General features: G+C 39.4%; 5 non-coding genes across 5 annotated transcripts; all 5 read left to right on the top strand.

The window, feature by feature from the left end:
* Positions 1-493: 493 nt before the first annotated feature.
* TRNAR-CCG (transfer RNA arginine (anticodon CCG)) lies at positions 494-566 on the top strand. The gene has a single exon. It is a non-coding gene; the product is annotated as a tRNA-Arg (tRNA).
* Positions 567-2,532: 1,966 nt separating this feature from the next.
* Positions 2,533-2,605, top strand: TRNAR-CCG (transfer RNA arginine (anticodon CCG)). The gene has a single exon. It is a non-coding gene; the product is annotated as a tRNA-Arg (tRNA).
* A 2,328-nt stretch (positions 2,606-4,933) lies between these two features.
* TRNAR-CCG (transfer RNA arginine (anticodon CCG)) lies at positions 4,934-5,006 on the top strand. Its single transcript has one exon. It is a non-coding gene; the product is annotated as a tRNA-Arg (tRNA).
* A 1,966-nt stretch (positions 5,007-6,972) lies between these two features.
* Positions 6,973-7,045, top strand: TRNAR-CCG (transfer RNA arginine (anticodon CCG)). Its single transcript has one exon. It is a non-coding gene; the product is annotated as a tRNA-Arg (tRNA).
* A 2,329-nt stretch (positions 7,046-9,374) lies between these two features.
* On the top strand, positions 9,375-9,447 carry TRNAR-CCG (transfer RNA arginine (anticodon CCG)). Its single transcript has one exon. It is a non-coding gene; the product is annotated as a tRNA-Arg (tRNA).
* Positions 9,448-10,613: the final 1,166 nt, after the last annotated feature.

The following is a 10,613-nucleotide window of genomic DNA, read 5'->3' on the forward strand; positions in this document are numbered from 1 at the left end:
TAACACACAGTGCATCGAATTTACGCATTTGGCCAATCCAAAGCAGTTGCTAAGGATTGGTGTATGTCAGGACTATTTGTCCCTATTTTGAGTTCATCTTCATTTCCATCTGTAGAAAGTACCAGTACATACACATTTTTTAGAAGACAAAACATCAGAAGCCAAACTAAGAGCTATTTCAGTGCATATAAATCAAAATACTATAAATAAGGATGGCGAGGAGTAGCAACCACCGCACTGTATACTCTCTTCAATCAAAAGTGTTCAATATGAATTGCGGAAGGGTTTGTGTTGCAGGAGTTGTTCCTTTCTTTACCTTCGCTCACTGGACCTTCATATGCAAGGTGTGTTTTCCAAACTCACAGACTTGCTCTACATGTTGACTGTGTTTTTTTTTCATGTTTTTGTTGTTTTTGCCATGGGGTGTTTATTCTGTGTTTGAATTGGTGTTCAGTTGGTCTATTACGGTCAGATCAGTGCTTTTCTATCAAGTGGCCCTGTGGCCTAATGGATAAGGCATCAGCCTCCGAAGCTGGGGATTGTGGGTTCAAGTCCCTCCTGGGTCGTCAATTATTTTTAATTTTGATCTTAATTAAATATGAACGAATTTCAACATATATTAACATAAAGATGATTAAAAGGTCTCATCAATGAAAATCATCACACTCATTTCATTCACCTTGTCAATACTGATATATTACCGCGAGACTATGCAGTAAAGACACGTGAATCTTGTCCTGTCTTCATAGAGCTGCCTTGCAACTGTGACATGTCACTTAATATTTTGTTTCTCAGGGAGTATAGCAGCAGAGAAACAGATACTGCTAATTCAATTCCTTATGAGGGCCCCAGCATTTAAGATGTTACTCTTAAGTGAGCTCCCATGTAGCCACCAATTGCTGAAAAGTGTCTTCCTCAGGTGCCATCTCAACTGTGAAGAGAATCCTCCTAAGCTAGCCTCCTTGCAGTGACATGTCAGTGAGAATCATTTTCCTCAGTGAGAATCTCTGCAGTGAAAAAGTTTCTCTTAAGGGATTGTCTCTGTCGTGGAATGTTACAGGAAGTCCTCTTGGTTGGGTAGTGTCCCTGGATTGTAGATCATCCTTTTATAGAGCTGCACTGCACTCATATGTTACTGAACAGCACCTTCCTCTGCAAGAATACTAGCAGTAAAAAATATAGTCTTATGAGAATGAAGCCTGCTGTAAGAGCACCCGAAATAGCCCCACTGCCAGTGTCTCTGCAGAAAGTGGACACTGAGTTGAAACTACTTTCTTGAATTGATTGCACAGTTAAGTACCCTTGTTGCTCGGCACTGTTGCCATTATGGAATCGGAGCAATTGAGAAAGACAACGGTCCGTACTGTAGAATATAATCCTGTTGTGCTCTTTTTAGTGACCAATCGACACCAGTGTACCAGGAATACATAAACATGATAAAACAGGAAGAAAAGTGATGAATTCAAATGTAATGCATTTTATTTAGAAAAGTCCACAAAACCTGCACCATTCAAAACTTGCAGTGAGTGATTAATAAGAGGATCTGAAACTATGTCAAAGGAAATGAATAGGTAAGACATGAAAATCACAAAAAATCTGGTGCTCAAGATGGATATTGTGTCAAGTGTCATGCCCATGAGACTCTGTGACACATGTTTCGGAAAATATCTGGCTTCAACAGGTGAAGGATTACTTGAAAAGTCAAGCAAGTTAGCAAGGATGTTCCAACCTAGAAGAGGGCATTGCAGTGTGAGGGCATCATAGAAGTCATCATTAGAGACAATGAATACATTATCACTAAGTCAATGACCTCCTAGTTATTATCTCTACCAAGTGGGTGGCCTTGAGACAGTGATCACCACAGATAGGAAGTCAGAGATGTCAGGTGAAATGAAAATATGCCAGGCAAGAAATCTAGTTTGTAGAAATCATCAATTTTTGAGACAGAGTAAGAAAAATGCTGGAACTCTAGAATAGTGTCCATAATGGAAAAATCTTACAGCAATTCTTAAATTTTGTAAAGTGCGAATGCCAAGAATATAACACACAGTGCATCGAATTTACGCATTTGGCCAATCCAAAGCAGTTGCTAAGGATTGGTGTATGTCAGGACTATTTGTCCCTATTTTGAGTTCATCTTCATTTCCATCTGTAGAAAGTACCAGTACATACACATTTTTTAGAAGACAAAACATCAGAAGCCAAACTATAAGCTATTTCAGTGCATATAAATCAAAATACTATAAATAAGGATGGCGAGGAGTAGCAACCACCGCACTGTATACTCTCTTCAATCAAAAGTGTTCAATATGAATTGCGGAAGGGTTTGTGTTGCGGGAGTTGTTCCTTTCTTTACCTTCGCTCACTGGACCATCATATGCAAAGTGTGTTTTCCAAACTCACAGACTTGCTCTACATGTTGACTGTGTTTTTTTTCATGTTTTTGTTGTTTTTGCCATGGGGTGTTTATTCTGTGTGTGAATTGGTGTTCAGTTGGTCTATTATGGTCAGATCAGTGCTTTTCTATCAAGTGGCCCTGTGGCCTAATGGATAAGGCATCAGCCTCCGAAGCTGGGGATTGTGGGTTCAAGTCCCACCTGGGTCGTCAATTATTTTTAATTTTGGTCTTAATTAAATATGAACGAATTTCAACATATATTAACATAAAGATGATTAAAAGGTCTCATCAATGAAAATCATCACACTCATTTCATTCACCTTGTCAATACTGATATATTACCGCGAGACTATGCAGTAAAGACACGTGAATCTTGTCCTGTCTTCAGAGAGCTGCCTTGCAACTGTGACATGTCACTTAATATTTTGTTTCTCAGGGAGTATAGCAGCAGAGAAACAGATACTGCTAATTCAATTCCTTATGAGGGCCCCAGCATTTAAGATGTTACTCTTAAGTGAGCTCCCATGTAGCCACCAATTGCTGAAAAGTGTCTTCCTCAGGTGCCATCTCAACTGTGAAGAGAATCCTCCTAAGATAGCCTCCTTGCAGTGACATGGCACTGAGAATCATTTTCCTCAGTGAGAATCTCTGCAGTGAAAAAGTTTCTCTTAAGGGATTGTCTCTGTCGTGGAATGTTACAGGAAGTCCTCTTGGTTGGGTAGTGTCCCTGGATTGTAGATCATCCTTTTATAGAGCTGCACTGCACTCACATGTTACTGAACAGCACCTTCCTCTGCAAGAATACTAGCAGTAGAAAATATAGTCTTATGAGAATGAAGCCTGCTGTAAGAGCACCCGAAATAGCCCCACTGCCAGTGTCTCTGCAGAAAGTGGACACTGAGTTGAAACTACTTTCTTGAATTGATTGCACAGTTAAGTACCCTTGTTGCTCGGCACTGTTGCCATTATGGAATCGGAGCGATTGAGAAAGACAACGGTCCGTATTGTAGAATAGAATCCTGTTGTGCTCTTTTTAGTGACCAATCGACACCAGTGTACCAGGAATACATAAACATGATAAAACAGGAAGAAAAGTGATGAATTCAAATGTAATGCATTTTATTTAGAAAAGTCCACAAAACCTGCACCATTCAAAACTTGCAGTGAGTGATTAATAAGAGGATCTGAAACTATGTCAAAGGAAATGAATAGGTAAGACATGAAAATCACAAAAAATCTGGTGCTCAAGATGGATATTGTGTCAAGTGTTATGCCCATGAGACTCTGTGACACATGTTTCGGAAAATATCTGGCTTCAACAGGTGAAGGATTACTTGAAAAGTCAAGCAAGTTAGCAAGGATGTTCCAACCTAGAAGAGGGCATTGCAGTGTGAGGGCATCATAGAAGTCATCATTAGAGACAATGAATACATTATCACTAAGTCAATGACCTCCTAGTTATTATCTTTACCAAGTGGGTGGCCGTGAGACAGTGATCACCACAGATAGGAAGTCAGAGATGTCAGGTGAAATGAAAATATGCCAGGCAAGAAATCTAGTTTGTAGAAATCATCAATTTTTGAGACAGAGTAAGAAAAATGCTGGAACTCTAGAATAGTGTCCATAATGGAAAAATCTTACAGCAATTCTTAAATTTTGTAAAGTCGAATGCCAAGAATATAACACACAGTGCATCGAATTTACGCATTTGGCCAATCCAAAGCAGTTGCTACGGATTGGTGCATGTCAGGACTATTTGTCCCTATTTTGAGTTCATCTTCATTTCCATCTGTAGAAAGTACCAGTATATACACATTTTTTAGAAGACAAAACATCAGAAGCCGAACTAAAAGCTATTTCAGTGCATATAAATCAAAATACTATAAATAAGGATGGCGAGGAGTAGCAACCACCGCACTGTATACTCTCTTCAATCAAAAGTGTTCAATATGGATTGCGGAAGGGTTTGTGTTGCAGGAGTTGTTCCTTTCTTTACCTTCGCTCACTGGACCATCATATGCAAAGTGCGAATGCCAAGAATATAACACACAGTGCATCGAATTTACGCATTTGGCCAATCCAAAGCAGTTGCTAAGGATTGGTGTATGTCAGGACTATTTGTCCCTATTTTGAGTTCATCTTCATTTCCATCTGTAGAAAGTACCAGTACATACACATTTTTTAGAAGACAAAACATCAGAAGCCAAACTAAGAGCTATTTCAGTGCATATAAATCAAAATACTATAAATAAGGATGGCGAGGAGTAGCAACCACCGCACTGTATACTCTCTTCAATCAAAAGTGTTCAATATGAATTGCGGAAGGGTTTGTGTTGCAGGAGTTGTTCCTTTCTTTACCTTCGCTCACTGGACCTTCATATGCAAGGTGTGTTTTCCAAACTCACAGACTTGCTCTACATGTTGACTGTGTTTTTTTTTCATGTTTTTGTTGTTTTTGCCATGGGGTGTTTATTCTGTGTTTGAATTGGTGTTCAGTTGGTCTATTACGGTCAGATCAGTGCTTTTCTATCAAGTGGCCCTGTGGCCTAATGGATAAGGCATCAGCCTCCGAAGCTGGGGATTGTGGGTTCAAGTCCCTCCTGGGTCGTCAATTATTTTTAATTTTGATCTTAATTAAATATGAACGAATTTCAACATATATTAACATAAAGATGATTAAAAGGTCTCATCAATGAAAATCATCACACTCATTTCATTCACCTTGTCAATACTGATATATTACCGTGAGACTATGCAGTAAAGACACGTGAATCTTGTCCTGTCTTCATAGAGCTGCCTTGCAACTGTGACATGTCACTTAATATTTTGTTTCTCAGGGAGTATAGCAGCAGAGAAACAGATACTGCTAATTCAATTCCTTATGAGGGCCCCAGCATTTAAGATGTTACTCTTAAGTGAGCTCCCATGTAGCCACCAATTGCTGAAAAGTGTCTTCCTCAGGTGCCATCTCAACTGTGAAGAGAATCCTCCTAAGCTAGCCTCCTTGCAGTGACATGTCAGTGAGAATCATTTTCCTCAGTGAGAATCTCTGCAGTGAAAAAGTTTCTCTTAAGGGATTGTCTCTGTCGTGGAATGTTACAGGAAGTCCTCTTGGTTGGGTAGTGTCCCTGGATTGTAGATCATCCTTTTATAGAGCTGCACTGCACTCATATGTTACTGAACAGCACCTTCCTCTGCAAGAATACTAGCAGTAAAAAATATAGTCTTATGAGAATGAAGCCTGCTGTAAGAGCACCCGAAATAGCCCCACTGCCAGTGTCTCTGCAGAAAGTGGACACTGAGTTGAAACTACTTTCTTGAATTGATTGCACAGTTAAGTACCCTTGTTGCTCGGCACTGTTGCCATTATGGAATCGGAGCAATTGAGAAAGACAACGGTCCGTACTGTAGAATATAATCCTGTTGTGCTCTTTTTAGTGACCAATCGACACCAGTGTACCAGGAATACATAAACATGATAAAACAGGAAGAAACGTGATGAATTCAAATGTAATGCATTTTATTTAGAAAAGTCCACAAAACCTGCACCATTCAAAACTTGCAGTGAGTGATTAATAAGAGGATCTGAAACTATGTCAAAGGAAATGAATAGGTAAGACATGAAAATCACAAAAAATCTGGTGCTCAAGATGGATATTGTGTCAAGTGTCATGCCCATGAGACTCTGTGACACATGTTTCGGAAAATATCTGGCTTCAACAGGTGAAGGATTACTTGAAAAGTCAAGCAAGTTAGCAAGGATGTTCCAACCTAGAAGAGGGCATTGCAGTGTGAGGGCATCATAGAAGTCATCATTAGAGACAATGAATACATTATCACTAAGTCAATGACCTCCTAGTTATTATCTCTACCAAGTGGGTGGCCTTGAGACAGTGATCACCACAGATAGGAAGTCAGAGATGTCAGGTGAAATGAAAATATGCCAGGCAAGAAATCTAGTTTGTAGAAATCATCAATTTTTGAGACAGAGTAAGAAAAATGCTGGAACTCTAGAATAGTGTCCATAATGGAAAAATCTTACAGCAATTCTTAAATTTTGTAAAGTGCGAATGCCAAGAATATAACACACAGTGCATCGAATTTACGCATTTGGCCAATCCAAAGCAGTTGCTAAGGATTGGTGTATGTCAGGACTATTTGTCCCTATTTTGAGTTCATCTTCATTTCCATCTGTAGAAAGTACCAGTACATACACATTTTTTAGAAGACAAAACATCAGAAGCCAAACTATAAGCTATTTCAGTGCATATAAATCAAAATACTATAAATAAGGATGGCGAGGAGTAGCAACCACCGCACTGTATACTCTCTTCAATCAAAAGTGTTCAATATGAATTGCGGAAGGGTTTGTGTTGCGGGAGTTGTTCCTTTCTTTACCTTCGCTCACTGGACCATCATATGCAAAGTGTGTTTTCCAAACTCACAGACTTGCTCTACATGTTGACTGTGTTTTTTTTCATGTTTTTGTTGTTTTTGCCATGGGGTGTTTATTCTGTGTGTGAATTGGTGTTCAGTTGGTCTATTATGGTCAGATCAGTGCTTTTCTATCAAGTGGCCCTGTGGCCTAATGGATAAGGCATCAGCCTCCGAAGCTGGGGATTGTGGGTTCAAGTCCCACCTGGGTCGTCAATTATTTTTAATTTTGGTCTTAATTAAATATGAACGAATTTCAACATATATTAACATAAAGATGATTAAAAGGTCTCATCAATGAAAATCATCACACTCATTTCATTCACCTTGTCAATACTGATATATTACCGCGAGACTATGCAGGAAAGACACGTGAATCTTGTCCTGTCTTCATAGAGCTGCCTTGCAACTGTGACATGTCACTTAATATTTTGTTTCTCAGGGAGTATAGCAGCAGAGAAACAGATACTGCTAATTCAATTCCTTATGAGGGCCCCAGCATTTAAGATGTTACTCTTAAGTGAGCTTCCATGTAGCCACCAATTGCTGAAAAGTGTCTTCCTCAGGTGCCATCTCAACTGTGAAGAGAATCCTCCTAAGCTAGCCTCCTTGCAGCGACATGTCACTGAGAATCATTTTCCTCAGTGAGAATCTCTGCAGTGAAAAAGTTTCTCTTAAGGGATTGTCTCTGTCGTGGAATGTTACAGGAAGTCCTCTTGGTTGGGTAGTGTCCCTGGATTGTAGATCATCCTTTTATAGAGCTGCACTGCACTCACATGTTACTGAACAGCACCTTCCTCTGCAAGAATACTAGCAGTAGAAAATATAGTCTTATGAGAATGAAGCCTGCTGTAAGAGCACCCGAAATAGCCCTATTGCCAGTGTCTCTGCAGAAAGTGGACACTGAGTTGAAACTACTTTCTTGAATTGATTGCACAGTTAAGTACCCTTGTTGCTCGGCACTGTTGCCATTATGGAATCGGAGCAATTAAGAAAGACAACGATCCGTACTGTAGAATAGAATCCTGTTGTGCTCTTTTTAGTGACCAATCGACACCAGTGTACCAGGAATACATAAACATGATAAAACAGGAAGAAAAGTGATGAATTCAAATGTAATGCATTTTATTTAGAAAAGTCCACAAAACCTGCACCATTCAAAACTTGCAGTGAGTGATTAATAAGAGGATCTGAAACTATGTCAAAGGAAATGAATAGGTAAGACATGAAAATCACAAAAAATCTGGTGCTCAAGATGGATATTGTGTCAAGTGTCATGCCCATGAGACTCTGTGACACATGTTTCGGAAAATATCTGGCTTCAACAGGTGAATGATTACTTGAAAAGTCAAGCAAATTAGCAAGGATGTTCCAACCTAGAAGAGGGCATTGCAGTGTGAGGGCATCATAGAAGTCATCATTAGAGACAATGAATACATTATCACTAAGTCAATGACCTCCTAGTTATTATCTTTACCAAGTGGGTGGCCGTGAGACAGTGATCACCACAGATAGGAAGTCAGAGATGTCAGGTGAAATGAAAATATGCCAGGCAAGAAATCTAGTTTGTAGAAATCATCAATTTTTGAGACAGAGTAAGAAAAATGCTGGAACTCTAGAATAGTGTCCATAATGGAAAAATCTTACAGCAATTCTTAAATTTTGTAAAGTGCGAATGCCAAGAATATAACACACAGTGCATCGAATTTACGCATTTGGCCAATCCAAAGCAGTTGCTAAGGATTGGTGCATGTCAGGACTATTTGTCCCTATTTTGAGTTCATCTTCATTTCCATCTGTAGAAAGTACCAGTATATACACATTTTTTAGAAGACAAAACATCAGAAGCCGAACTAAAAGCTATTTCAGTGCATATAAATCAAAATACTATAAATAAGGATGGCGAGGAGTAGCAACCACCGCACTGTATACTCTCTTCAATCAAAAGTGTTCAATATGAATTGCGGAAGGGTTTGTGTTGCAGGAGTTGTTCCTTTCTTTACCTTCGCTCACTGGACCATCATATGCAAAGTGCGAATGCCAAGAATATAACACACAGTGCATCGAATTTACGCATTTGGCCAATCCAAAGCAGTTGCTAAGGATTGGTGTATGTCAGGACTATTTGTCCCTATTTTGAGTTCATCTTCATTTCCATCTGTAGAAAGTACCAGTACATACACATTTTTTAGAAGACAAAACATCAGAAGCCAAACTAAGAGCTATTCCAGTGCATATAAATCAAAATACTATAAATAAGGATGGCGAGGAGTAGCAACCACCGCACTGTATACTCTCTTCAATCAAAAGTGTTCAATATGAATTGCGGAAGGGTTTGTGTTGCAGGAGTTGTTCCTTTCTTTACCTTCGCTCACTGGACCTTCATATGCAAGGTGTGTTTTCCAAACTCACAGACTTGCTCTACATGTTGACTGTGTTTTTTTTTCATGTTTTTGTTGTTTTTGCCATGGGGTGTTTATTCTGTGTTTGAATTGGTGTTCAGTTGGTCTATTACGGTCAGATCAGTGCTTTTCTATCAAGTGGCCCTGTGGCCTAATGGATAAGGCATCAGCCTCCGAAGCTGGGGATTGTGGGTTCAAGTCCCTCCTGGGTCGTCAATTATTTTTAATTTTGATCTTAATTAAATATGAACGAATTTCAACATATATTACCATAAAGATGATTAAAAGGTCTCATCAATGAAAATCATCACACTCATTTCATTCACCTTGTCAATACTGATATATTACCGCGAGACTATGCAGTAAAGACACGTGAATCTTGTCCTGTCTTCATAGAGCTGCCTTGCAACTGTGACATGTCACTTAATATTTTGTTTCTCAGGGAGTATAGCAGCAGAGAAACAGATACTGCTAATTCAATTCCTTATGAGGGCCCCAGCATTTAAGATGTTACTCTTAAGTGAGCTCCCATGTAGCCACCAATTGCTGAAAAGTGTCTTCCTCAGGTGCCATCTCAACTGTGAAGAGAATCCTCCTAAGCTAGCCTCCTTGCAGTGACATGGCACTGAGAATCATTTTCCTCAGTGAGAATCTCTGCAGTGAAAAAGTTTCTCTTAAGGGATTGTCTCTGTCGTGGAATGTTACAGGAAGTCCTCTTGGTTGGGTAGTGTCCCTGGATTTTAGATCATCCTTTTATAGAGCTGCACTGCACTCACATGTTACTGAACAGCACCTTCCTCTGCAAGAATACTAGCAGTAGAAAATATAGTCTTATGAGAATGAAGCCTGCTGTAAGAGCACCCGAAATAGCCCCACTGCCAGTGTCTCTGCAGAAAGTGGACACTGAGTTGAAACTACTTTCTTGAATTGATTGCACAGTTAAGTACCCTTGTTGCTCGGCACTGTTGCCATTATGGAATCGGAGCGATTGAGAAAGACAACGGTCCGTATTGTAGAATAGAATCCTGTTGTGCTCTTTTTAGTGACCAATCGACACCAGTGTACCAGGAATACATAAACATGATAAAACAGGAAGAAAAGTGATGAATTCAAATGTAATGCATTTTATTTAGAAAAGTCCACAAAACCTGCACCATTCAAAACTTGCAGTGAGTGATTAATAAGAGGATCTGAAACTATGTCAAAGGAAATGAATAGGTAAGACATGAAAATCACAAAAAATCTGGTGCTCAAGATGGATATTGTGTCAAGTGTTATGCCCATGAGACTCTGTGACACATGTTTCGGAAAATATCTGGCTTCAACAGGTGAAGGATTACTTGAAAAGTCAAGCAAGTTAGCAAGGATGTTCCAACCTA

This window comes from Ambystoma mexicanum, chromosome 3q (genome assembly GCF_040938575.1).
Source record: "Ambystoma mexicanum isolate Mex_15411 chromosome 3q, UKY_AmexF1_1, whole genome shotgun sequence".
Lineage (NCBI taxonomy): Eukaryota > Metazoa > Chordata > Amphibia > Caudata > Ambystomatidae > Ambystoma > Ambystoma mexicanum.